Genomic DNA, 12840 nt, shown 5'->3' with positions numbered 1-12840 from the left:
TTTAAGATGATAATTTTTCAAGACCTGTGGCAACAATTTCAGGACAACAATTGCATTTTTGAAGTATACTATTCTTGGGAGGAAAAGAACTCAAGAAAAACCACTACTTGAAAATGAGGTCAATAAGAAAGACAATTTTAGAATCCTTCACTCATACTAATACACGTTATTCAGCATGAAGCAAATGGGACCAAGGTAATGCCACAGGAACTTCAGAGAAAATCATTTCTCCAATTTAGAAAAGCTAAAAGATGTAGGCATATTATTTCTTTTGTTGACTTTCTGTACCTCTCATATCAGAACACTTTCAACAGCCTCTTGACTATGCTGTAGCTAAACTGTATTTTTTTAAATGGTATTTTTAAAGAAACAAATGACCCCAAGATTTCAAGAAACACTCATTGACCTTACTTTATTTCATTAAATGTATTAAGCATTGGATAGGGTAGTTGAAAACATGCACTGTAAGTGTATATGTATTTTTGTGTGTGTGTGTGTGTGTTTTATTAAGATTTTTTTGTTGGGTTTTTTTAGTAAAGAAAAATATAAGGTTTAAGACACTATTTTAATTTGTTTCTAAATATTTAAAGGTTTAAAGTGTTTAAACTTTATAATTCTTAATAGGAAAACATTATCTGAATGAATACCCTAATGGCAAATCACTGTACAATGAATGTTACAGCTGCACTTGGGGCAGCGTGGTAGGGATTCTCCTCAAAGCAGCCTAGCTCTCTTCATGAGATGGTCAGAGATACACTGCTGTGTGTTATTGCAACATCCATCAGGTGATCCAAGTTGCTTTTCCTTTAGCAAAGGCTCTTTCAGAAGGGGTTTATGCTTGACCTCCAAATTTGGCTGACAGTTCACTCATGAGATTCATAAACTTTGGGTTGCTCTGATATTTCGACATATTTGCCTGGTTCTGAGCCACATCGTGGAAGGCCATCATAACTTCTGGATCATGCGTAGCTGCAGGAACCTCTGGATGACTAAGAATTTCATTGAGCCCAGGCATTCCTTCCATTCCTGGCATGCCTCCAGGAAAATTTCCAGGCATTCCCCCCGGGAAGCCACCTGGAAAGGAGCCACACTGAGCTCCTGATTGTCATCTGGCCTCTTCTTCCTTCTAGGCTCTCTCATATTCTTCCATTCTGTCTTTGGTTTCTTGCTCTTCACATTTCCGCTCATACTTTCTTTGATGTTCTGCAATTTTCTGGGCCCTCAGTTGAACTTCTTTCAGCATTGCACTAGCATTGTTGTATTGGAACAGTGAGAAACAGACATCTTGCCACACACACAATCAAGAAGCCAAATTAAGAAATTAAAGGAGTCTTCAATGCCGGGGCGAGACTGCATGGAGACCTAAGTAGTTCAAATCAATGCAGTACCGAACACAGTTTGGGGCTAGCTTTTAAAGACAAAATTACATACAGACTGAGGAATGGGGAAGAGAGGAAGAATATCAGTAAAACTAAGTAGTGAAACAAGCTTTTTTACAATGTTTATCTATAGGGTTAATTCAGGGAGAAACTTTCTGAGAACATCTGCAACTTTGCAAAGCTAGCTCAAGACCACAGCCTGGGAGACTAGCCTCAAGGCCAAGAAGAGGGAATCTTTTAGAAAAAGTAAGTTCTGCTAAAAGTCTCTTTGTTTTAGTGAAAGTAAGTTCTGCCAAAAATTATTTATGCTAAGAGCCTCTCTTTTCTATATTTCAGCATCATCATCATAATCCAATTTACACGCAAAGGCAATATCATGGCAGCTTCCTCCCAATGGCTCAGAAGCCTCTGTGCCTTCCCTCGCCACTTGTACGGCTGTGCTGAGTCAGGATTTATTTCAATAATTCTGTCACAGTCTCGGATGGCAGCATTTGGTTTCTCTAATTTGATGAAGACACTGGCCTCTTGGCACAGAATGGCCAAGTGAGGATTCAGCTTGATAGCATCAGTGAAAAGTCAAAGGCTTTCTGTAGTTCACCATCATTTAGGGCAGTGGTCCCCAATCTTTTTTGAGCCACGGACCAGTTTAATGTCAGAAAATATTTTTATGGACCAGCCTTTAGGGTAGGATGGATAAATGTATCATGTGACTGAGACAAGCGTCAAGAGTGAGTCTTAGATGGATGTAAAGAGGGAATCTGGAGTGATGTCACGGAAATGGCGCCGTGAGAAGCGCGTCCGACAGCTCTCCCCTAAATCACAACAAATTTATCAACTAGAAACAGAGAAATTTATCCTCGGAGCATTCCGGAGTTCCACACAAACTGAAAGCAAAAGGACTGTTATCACTTGAATCTGAGAGACGAGGGTGTGGAGGAAGCTACCGCAGCGACGCTCATTCAAGCCACCAGGGAGTGTGCCGGCGGTGAGTCAGCCCATATACTTGGGAACCGCAAGCCGCCGCGAGCGGCCGACCGCGAGCCGCCGCGAGCCCCCCTGAGCTGCCGCGAACCCCCGCGAACCGCCACCGCGAGCTGCCGCGAGCCCCCGCGAACCGCCACCGCAAGCGGCCTCCACGAGCCGCCGCGCGCGCGCCCGCTCCGGTTGAGCACCGCTGACGTTCCCAGCGGCCCGCACACTGCGAGTGGGGGTCGCCGGCCACCGGTGCCCGGAGCGGCCCATTCGCGCGTGTGCCTTGGGCATTCCACGCGCCCAGGGCGCCCTACTGGCCCGCACACCCAGGGGGCTCCATTATCCTGCGCCTGGTGCGGTCCAGCCGCCAGCGGCGGGGCGAGCGGGAGAGGCTTGGGAGATTCTCTCCGTGGGCGGGGCACCTCACCCAGCCATTCAAGCTAACAATCAAGCATTGGGGGAGGGGCGCGCGCAGGCAGCCTAAAACACCTTCAGAAACACAGCTGCGACCCAATCACTGAAATTAGCTTAACCCATAAAATCTGCGCACCCTCGGTTCTAATTGATAAGATCTCTCTCAGTTCAGCGATCCAAGACAAGAGGCGTGATATTTTTTAGTGCCTCTCGCTAAAGGGGCGGGGGCAACTTCTGATTGATAGAGCCTCCATATTCAGGGATAAACGCTAACAAGAAGGACTTGGCAGATAATAAGGTCTATACTACACTAGTCATAAGCAGAGACTAGTGCCTCTTCTTCCCTGCAAAAACAGGCTACAAAGTGTGGAAAGCCTGGGTTGAGAGGTCCAACTAAATGATAGGCGCTGAACAGTCACCTTGACAACAATTGACTCCCACCCCCGCCTGATTACACTGGAGGCCCTGACTGTCAGAGCCTTTCCCAAAGCCTTGCACTGAGTGGGGATAGAGTGGGGATTTCCCAGCTCTTTGAGCCTCTTACTCCCCAGGCAGAAGCAGTTGCAGCCTTATAGCTGGATCACCAGGCTGCTAATTCAGAAAGGGGGGACTAGGAGAGAGAATCCAGGAAAGCAAACTCTCTCATCGTTGGACCCTGCAAACGCCAACAAGCCTTTACTTCCAGCAAGACTAAAGCCAATTATATGACATAGCCATAGAATCCCATCAACTGCAAATCCCTACCTAAGAGTGACACAGGGTCAGAGCCTGGGGTACAGAGTCACCGACTAGGAAGAGGGAGAGAAAAGAAAAAGGAAGAAGTTAACCTCTCAAGAAAAACCCACAGACTTTACAACTTGATCCACTAATTTTTTTTTGTTGTTGTTGTTGTTGTCTGTTTCTTCTATCTTTTTGCCTTTATTTCCTCCACCTCGGTCCTTCTATTCTCTTCCCATCTTATGCTTCCCCTTTCTTGAACTACACTACCCATGAGTGTTGCATTTTATTTTTCTTCTTCATCCTCACCCTCCTTTAAGGTTATACTCCAAAACACTTAACTCTCACTCTCTCTTCTTTTGTTTTTTTTTTTTGTCTTGCTTTATTTTGTTTTTTTTCTCCTCCTATTTTATTTCTTCCTTCGTTTTTCTCTTTTTCTTATTTTTTTCCTTTCTATTCGTTTTTTCTTTTCTCATTTTACTTTCCTCCCATATAATCCTCAATCACGAACAAATTAGTTAATTTGGGACTCAAGGCTTTTTTTTGGATTTATTTCTCTTTTTTGCTTTTGTTTTTATTTTTTTTCTCTTGTTTGTTTATTTTTGTGGCATTTTGAGTCCTCCCAACCCAAGGTCTCCATTGTATTTAGTCTTCGCTCCACTTAATACAACAGATTTTTACTTATTATTTTTATTTTTCTTCTTTATTATTCTTTTTTGGTCCTTTTTTCTGGTTCCCTCTTATCCCTCTCATTATATCTCTTAGGTGACCATCACTTACAAGCAAATCATCTTATGCTTGTCTAAGATTTTCTTCCTTTTTTTTTTTTTTTTTTTTTTTTTTGCATTTAGTAGGTCCCTACTCCCTTTTTTTGCCCTTTGAACTCTTCACCCCAAATCAGGCCCTCCATTATAGGCATTATATTTCCCTGAGGAGGGGAGAGGAGGAAAAGAGAAGAGAGAAAAAAAGGGGGAAATAATAAATTATTACTGTTTTTTTTTGTGGGGTGTTTAACCCTTCTTTTTTTTTTTTTCTTTTTACTCTTTATTAATTCTAATTAGTGCTATCAATAAGACTACCCTCAGATGCCGATAAGAAAGAGGAAATCGAATATTATGGATACAAAAGAAAGAGAGGTAACACAAATAGATGTGGAAAAATCTATGGAGAAAAGACTTAACATATTGGAAGCCTTGGAGCTAAATGACAGAGAATTTAAAATAGAAATGTTAAAAATACTCAGAGATATACAAGAAAAGACAGAAAGGCAATATAGGGAGATCAGAAAACAACTCAGTGAACACAAAGAATATATTACCAAGGAAATTGAAACTATAAAAACAAATCAAACAGAAATGAAAAACTCAATTCACGAGCTGAAAAACGAGGTAACAAGCTTAGCTAACAGAACAGCCCAGATTGAAGATAGGATTAGTGAAATAGAAGACAAACAACTTGAGGCACAACAGAGAGAAGAAGAAAGAGACTCAAAAATAATAAAAAATGAGAAAGCCCTACAGGAATTGTCTGACTCCATCAGAAAGAATAACATAAGAATAATAGGTATATCAGAGGGAGAAGAGAAAGAAAATGGAATGGAGAATATACTCAAACAAATAATAGATGAGAACTTCCCAAGCCTGTGGAAGGAACTAAAGCCTCAAATTCAAGAAGCAAACAGAACACCAAGTTTTCTTAACCCCAACAAACCCACTCCAAGGCACATCATAATAAAGATGACACAAACCAATGACAAAGAAAAAATTCTCAAGGCAGCCAGGGAAAAGAAGAGTACAACATATAAAGGAAGGCCTATTAGATTATCATCAGATTTCTCAGCAGAAACTCTACAAGCTAGAAGAGAGTGGACCCCAATATTTAAAGTCCTGAAAGAGAGGAACTTTCAGCCAAGAATACTATACCCATCAAAGCTATCCTTCAAGTATGAAGGAGATATAAAAACATTCACAAATACAGAAAAGATGAGAGAATTTATCAACAGAAAGCCCCCACTCCAGGAAATACTAAGGGGGGTTTTCCAACCAGATTCAAAGAACAAAAGAAAACAACACCACAAGTAACAGCTCCACCAAGAACACAATAAAACCAAACTTAAACTGTGACAACAAAGGAAAAAAAGGGGGGAGAGGATGGAGATTAACAGTAGCAAAGGACGATAAAGTGCAGAAATACTTATAAGATAGGGTACTACAATGAATATGGTAGGTACCCTTTTCATTACTTAATGGTAAACACCCTTAAAAAAACCACCACAAAAACACTTGACTTAAAAAAGGTAGCAACAGAGGAAAGAAGTATGGAACACAAACAAACAAAAACAAATGATAGAAAAACAAAAGAGAAGAATCAAACTAGATACAAAACTAACAGAAAGCAATTTATAAAATGGCAGTAGGGAACCCACAAGTATCAATAATTACACTAAATGTAAATGGATTAAACTTACCAATAAAAAGACACAGAGTAGCAGAATGGATTAAAAAAGAAAATCCAACTATATGCTGCCTACAAGAAACACATCTAAGCAACAAGGATAAAAACAAATTCAAAGTGAAAGGCTGGAAAACAATACTCCAAGCAAACAACACCCAAAAAAAAGCAGGTGTAGCAATACTCATATCTAATAATGCTGACTACAAGACAGAAAAAGTACTCAGAGACAAAAATGGTCATTTCATAATGATTAAGGGGAAGTTGAATCAAGAAGACATAACAATCCTTAATATATATGCACCAAACCAAGGAGCACCAAAATATATAAGACAGCTACTTATTGACCTTAAAACAAAAACTAACAAAAATACAATCATACTTGGAGACCTCAATACACCGCTGACGGCTCTAGATCGGTCATCCAAACAGAGAATCAATAAAGATATAGTGGCCTTAAACGAAATACTAGAACACCTGGATATGATGGACATCTACAGGACACTTCATCCCAAAGCGACAGAGTATACATTTTTCTCTAGTGTACATGGAACATTCTCAAGAATTGACCATATGTTGGGCCATAAAGACAATATCAGCAAATTTAGAAAAATTGAAATTGTACCAAGCATATTTTCTGATCATAAAGCCTTGAAACTAGAATTCAACTGCAAAAAAGAGGGGGAAAAACCCACAAAAATGTGGAAACTAAACAACATACTTCTAAAAAATGAATGGGTCAAAGAAGAAATAAGTGCAGAAATCAAAAGATATATACAGACAAATGAAAATGAAAATACGACATATCAGAATCTCTGGGACGCAGCAAAAGCAGTAATAAGAGGGAAGTTCATATCACTTCAGGCCTATATGAACAAACAAGAGAGAGCCGAAGTAAACCACTTAACTTCACACCTTAAGGAACTAGAAAAAGAAGAACAAAGACAACCCAAAACCAGCCGAAGAAAGGAGATAATAAAAATCAGAGCAGAAATAAATGAAATAGAGAACAGAAAAACTATAGAAAAAATCAATAAAACAAGGAGCTGGTTCTTTGAAAAGATCAACAAAATTGACAAACCCTTAGCAAGACTCACCAAAGAAAAAAGACACAGGTCTCAAATAAATAAAATCCAAAATGAAAGAGGAGAGATCACCACAGACATCATAGAAATACAAAGAATTATTGTAGAATACTATGAAAAATTATATGCCACCAAATACAACAATCTAGAAGAAATGGATAAATTCCTAGAACAATACAACCTTCCTAGACTGAGTCATGAAGAAGCAGAAAGCCTAAACAGACCAATCAGCAGGGAGGAAATAGAAAAAACTATTAAAAACCTCCCCAAAAATAAAAGTCCAGGCCCAGACGGTTATACTAGTGAATTCTATCAAACATTCAAAGAAGACTTGGTTCCTATTCTACTCAAAGTCTTCCAAAAAATTGAAGAAGAAGCAATACTTCCAAACACATTTTATGAAGCCAACATAACCCTCATACCAAAACCTGGCAAGGATGGCACAAAGAAAGAAAACTACAGACCAATATCTCTAATGAATACAGATGCTAAAATACTAAACAAAATACTGGCAAACCGAATACAACAACATATTAAAAAAATAATACATCATGATCAAGCGGGATTCATCCCAGAATCTCAAGGATGGTTCAACATACGCAAAACGGTTAATGTAATACACCATATCAACAAACAAAGAACAAAAACCACATGATCTTATCAATAGATGCAGAAAAGGCTTTTGATAAAATACAACACAATTTTATGTTTAAGACTCTCAACAAAATGGGTATAGAAGGAAAATATCTCAACATGATAAAGGCCATATATGATAAACCATCAGCCAACATCCTATTAAACGGCATAAAACTGAGGACTTTCTATCTTAAATCAGGAACAAGACAGGGTTGTCCACTCTCTCCACTCTTATTCAACGTGGTGCTAGAAGTTCTGGCCAGAGCAATCAGACAAGACAAAGAAATAAAAGGCATCCATATCGGAAAAGAAGAAGTAAAGCTATCACTTTTTGCTGATGATATGATCCTATACATCGAAAACCCGAAGGACTCCACAAAAAGATTATTAGAAACAATAAACCAATACAGTAAGGTCGCAGGATACAAAATTAACATACAAAAGTCCATAGCCTTTCTATATGCCAACAATGAAATATTAGAAAACGAACTCAAAAAAATAATCCCCTTCACGATTGCAACAAAAAAAATAAAATACCTAGGAATAAACATAACAAAGAATGTAAAGGACCTATATAATGAAAATTACAAAGCATTGTTAAGGGAAATCGAAAAAGATACAATGAGATGGAAAAATATTCCTTGTTCCTGGATAGGAAGAATAAATATAATCAAAATGGCCATATTACCCAAAGCAATATACAAATTTAATGCAATTCCCATCAAAATCCCTATGAGATTTTTTAAAGAAATGGAACAAAAAATCATCAGATTTATATGGAACTATAAAAAACCCCGAATAGCCAAAACAATCCTAAGGAAAAAGAATGAAGCTGGGGGCATTACAATACCTGACTTTAAACTATATTATAGGGCCACGATAATCAAAACAGCATGGTATTGGCAAAAAAATAGACACTCAGACCAATGGAACAGAATAGAAAGCCCAGAAATAAAACCACATATATATGGTCAAATAATCTTTGATAAAGGGGCCAACAACACACAATGGAGAAAAGAAAGCCTCTTCAACAAATGGTGTTGGGAAAACTGGAAAGCCACATGCAAAAGAATGAAACTCGACTACAGCCTGTCCCCGTGTACTAAAATTAATTCAAAATGGATCAAAGACCTAAATATAAGACCTGAAACAATAAAGTACATAGAAGAAGACATAGGTACTAAAATCATGGACCTGGGTTTTAAAGAACATTTTATGAACTTGACTCCAATGGCAAGAGAAGTGAAGGCAAAGATAAATGAATGGGACTACATCAGAATTAAAAGTTTTTGCTCAGCAAGAGAAACTGATATCAAAATAAACAGACAGCCAACTATATGGGAACTGATATTTTCAAACGACAGCTCAGATAAGGGCCTAATATCCAAAATTTACAAAGAACTCATAAAACTCAACAACAAACAAACAAACAATCCAATAAAAAAATGGGAAGAGGACATGAACAGACACTTCTCCCAGGAAGAGATACAAATGGCCAACAGATATATGAAAAGATGCTCAGCTTCATTAGTTATTAGAGAAATGCAAATCAAAACTACAATGAGATACCACCTCACTCCTGTTAGATTAGCTATTATCAACAAGACAGGTAATAGCAAATGTTGGAGAGGCTGTGGAGAAAAAGGAACCCTCATTCACTGTTGGTGGGACTGTAAAGTAGTACAACCATTATGGAGGAAAGTATGGTGGTTCCTCAAAAAACTGCAAATAGAACTACCTTATGACCCAGCAATCCCTCTACTGGGTATATACCCCAAAACCTCAGAAACATTGATACGTGAAGACACATGTAGCCCCATGTTCATTGCAGCACTGTTCACAGTGGCCAAGACATGGAAACAACCAAAAAGCCCTTCAATAGAAGACTGGATAAAGAAGATGTGGCACATATACACTATGGAATACTACTCAGCCATAAGAAATGATGACATCAGATCATTTACAGCAAAATGGTGGGATCTTGATAACATTATAAGGAGTGAAATAAGCAAATCAGAAAAAAACAAGAAATACATGATTCCATACATTGGTGGAACATAAAAATGAGACTAAGAGACATGGACAAGAGTGTGGTGGTTACCAAGGGTGGGGGGGGAGGGAGGACATGGGAGGGAGGGAGGGAGAGAGTTAGGGGGAGGGGGAGGGGCACAGAGAACTAGATAGAGGGTGACGGAGGACAATCTGACTTTGGGCGAGGGGTGTGCAACATAATTTGATGACAAAATAACCTAGACATGTTTTCTTTGAATATATGTACCCTGATTTATTAATGTCATCCCATTACCATTAATAAAAATTTATAAAAAAAAAAAAAAAAAAAAAGAGGGAATCTGGTCATTAAAAAAATAATAAAACATCGTTCAGACTTAACTATAAATAAAACGGAAATAATATAAGTTATTTATTCTTTCTCTGTGGACTGGTACCAAATGGCCCACGGACCGGTACCGGTCCGCGGCCTGGGGGTTGGGGACCACTGATTTAGGGCATCAAAAGCAGCCACTTTTTTTATCATTTGCCTGGTCCATCATACCTCCTCAGTTATCTCTACATTTTCATCTCCCATTTCTTGGGACATCAGTGTCTGGTTCTACCACACCTTCATTGTCAATTTCAAGATCACTTTTCTCACTTGACGGTCCTTCTGTCTTTATATCTTTCTCCACCTTCTTACCATTTTTTTTTTTTTTTTGCTCCTTGATATTATCTTCTGATTTAGTTTTATGAGTAGCGGGTGGTATATTACCTCCCATGCTCTCCACCCACTCCCTCAGGAAGCACATTTCCTTGGAGAGCAGAATGCTTGGATGCTGCTTACACATTTTCACGAACGCCCGAAGTTCGCTCACTTTGCGGGGATCCACGGTTGGGAAGTGGCAGAAAGTGGCAGGAGGCGGCAGGCGCAGCTAAGGTTGCGGCAGGAATCTACCCGGATTAAGTTTTATATAAGAAACATGGATGCAACAAAATAGGATATAAAATAGCCCTGATTTTCAGAAGGTAAAGCAAAAAACAGTTGATTTTATTCCTAGATATTTGTAGTAACTTCTCAGATGGTTGCTTAAATTCACTTCTTCTTTTTACTCCATAAACCTAGAATTATTCTTCTAAAATATGTATTGAATCAAAGTAACAAGTTAATTTCTACCCTTCATCAGGTAAAGCACTTCACTGGACTACCAGGATCCATTTACTGTGCTTACCTCCTCTCCACCAAGGCTATTCTTGTTCTGGCTCTCTTCTTTTCCAACTTTATCCACCCCTCCTTCCAATTTGCATCTTATGTTCTAGGCATGCTAGGTAGACTCCTTACATTATTTGAAATAAACCATGCTTTCATACCTGTGAGACTTTTCATGTATGTTCTCATTTTCTGAAAATTCTAGATTTTTTTTTCTTGTAACAAATGTGACTATCTCCAATGTGTTCCTAGATTAGTATCCCTACTTTCACCCTCACCCAGCACTTTAGCCGGTCTTCACCTTAGTGATCCTTATAGCACATGGAAAATTAACCCCCTGAAATGATTACATTTTACCTTAATTGTTGGTAGGCTCCTCTGAAGAAGCATGCATTATGGTAGATTTTGGAGAAAAATAGACTTAGTTACAAAATGGTTCTACAAAGTACTAGGTATGAATTTTGGGGTAAATTATATGGTTTTTCTCCATTTCTTTATCTGAACAGTGGGATTGAGAATCATGAAGTCATTAATTTGATATACTAATTTATCACAGAACATGTCATATAATAAGGCAAGTAATAAAAATTCAGTCTGGATTGTCCTTGTCTTTTTATTTCCCATTGATATGCAAAATCTTAGAAAACAGTGATTTTGCCATATGTTTCTCTGTATTCAAAAAGTTGACATAGCATTGGAACATGACAGTTCTCAATAAATGTTATCAGATGGTGAATTAATTGTAATTGCTCAAACCATGTGGTGAGGTATGGAAATTTTTTAGGATATTGTCATGACAGGCCTCAAAATGTATTGCTTTATTATACAGAACATTTAGTATCTCAAAGTAGATATTCCACATTTATTTTCTCTGCTTGTAAATAACTTTCCTTATGATTGATTCTGAAGACTTTGATAATACTATTTTTCCTCCCTAAGGACTCTTAAACAAGATTTAACAGCAAATAATTAGAGAAGATAAATATTTTAATTTTAGGGTATCTTTCTTCTAATGAGTATGCTGTAAACAGTACAGATAATTAATGAAAAATTATATATGTAATTTCAGAAATAGGTGGTTTCTTTGCATTGTCTTTGGGAAGTATATTGTTATATCCATTTTACAGACTACTTGAATCAATATTTTGTGTGTGTGTATGTGTGTGTCACATAGACAGAGAAAGGGACAGATAGGGACAGACAGACAGGAAGGGAGAGAGATGAGAAGCAGAAGCATCAATTCTTCATTGCGGCACCTTAGTTGCTCACTGATTGCTTTCTCATATGTGCCTTGACTGGGAGACTACAGCAGACCAAGTAACCCCTTGCTCAGGACAGCACCCTTGGGCTCAAGCTGGTGAGCTTTGCTCAAACCAGATGAGCTCATGCTCAAACTGGTGACCTCGGGTTTTTTAACCTGGGTTCCCCGTGCCCCAGTGTGATGCTCTATCCACTGCTTCACTACCTGGTCTGGCTTGAATCAATATTGTCAAAGTATCAATATGTAATGGAAAGTGCACGGGTATCAAGGAAAAAAGGTGTATTTCATTTTTTATAAAGATTTAGGCAATCTGTGTTCTACATACAAGTTGGCTACCTTCTTGTTCAGTGACTTTAGGCAAGCCTCTAAGGCTTTTCCTAAATCACTATCCTCAGCAAAGTAATGGGACTAGCAACACTTCTTTTGGTTATCACATTTCTTATTATTCGACCTAAATATTGTAAAAATAAATGCAGTTTGAATCTTTTAAAAAAGTGTACAAATTTTAAGAACTGTAAATGCTAGTCAAAGTGTAGCAATTGAGAGGTACCAAAGCAGCTATTAGCAGAACTATTCTTACTAACAATGAAAGCAAGTTAGAAAAAGTCATTAACAACAATTTATATTATACTTTATTTTTTAAAGTGTATTTTATAACAGACTTGAGAATACTGTTTCTAAAAATGTGCATAGGCCATAGAATATTGTTTTTAAAAGCGATAT

The 12840-nt window shown here is 38.2% G+C and overlaps 1 pseudogene; it reads right to left on the bottom strand.

Annotated features, from left to right (window-relative positions):
* Positions 1–832: 832 nt before the first annotated feature.
* The window catches only part of LOC136330000 (hsc70-interacting protein-like), a 113611-nt pseudogene continuing 101603 nt past the window's right edge, over positions 833–12840 (bottom strand).

Source organism: Saccopteryx bilineata, chromosome 3, assembly GCF_036850765.1.
Source record: "Saccopteryx bilineata isolate mSacBil1 chromosome 3, mSacBil1_pri_phased_curated, whole genome shotgun sequence".
NCBI lineage: Eukaryota > Metazoa > Chordata > Mammalia > Chiroptera > Emballonuridae > Saccopteryx > Saccopteryx bilineata.
Note: the sequence above shows the minus strand (reverse complement) of the source record. Positions and strands in the feature narration are given on the sequence as shown.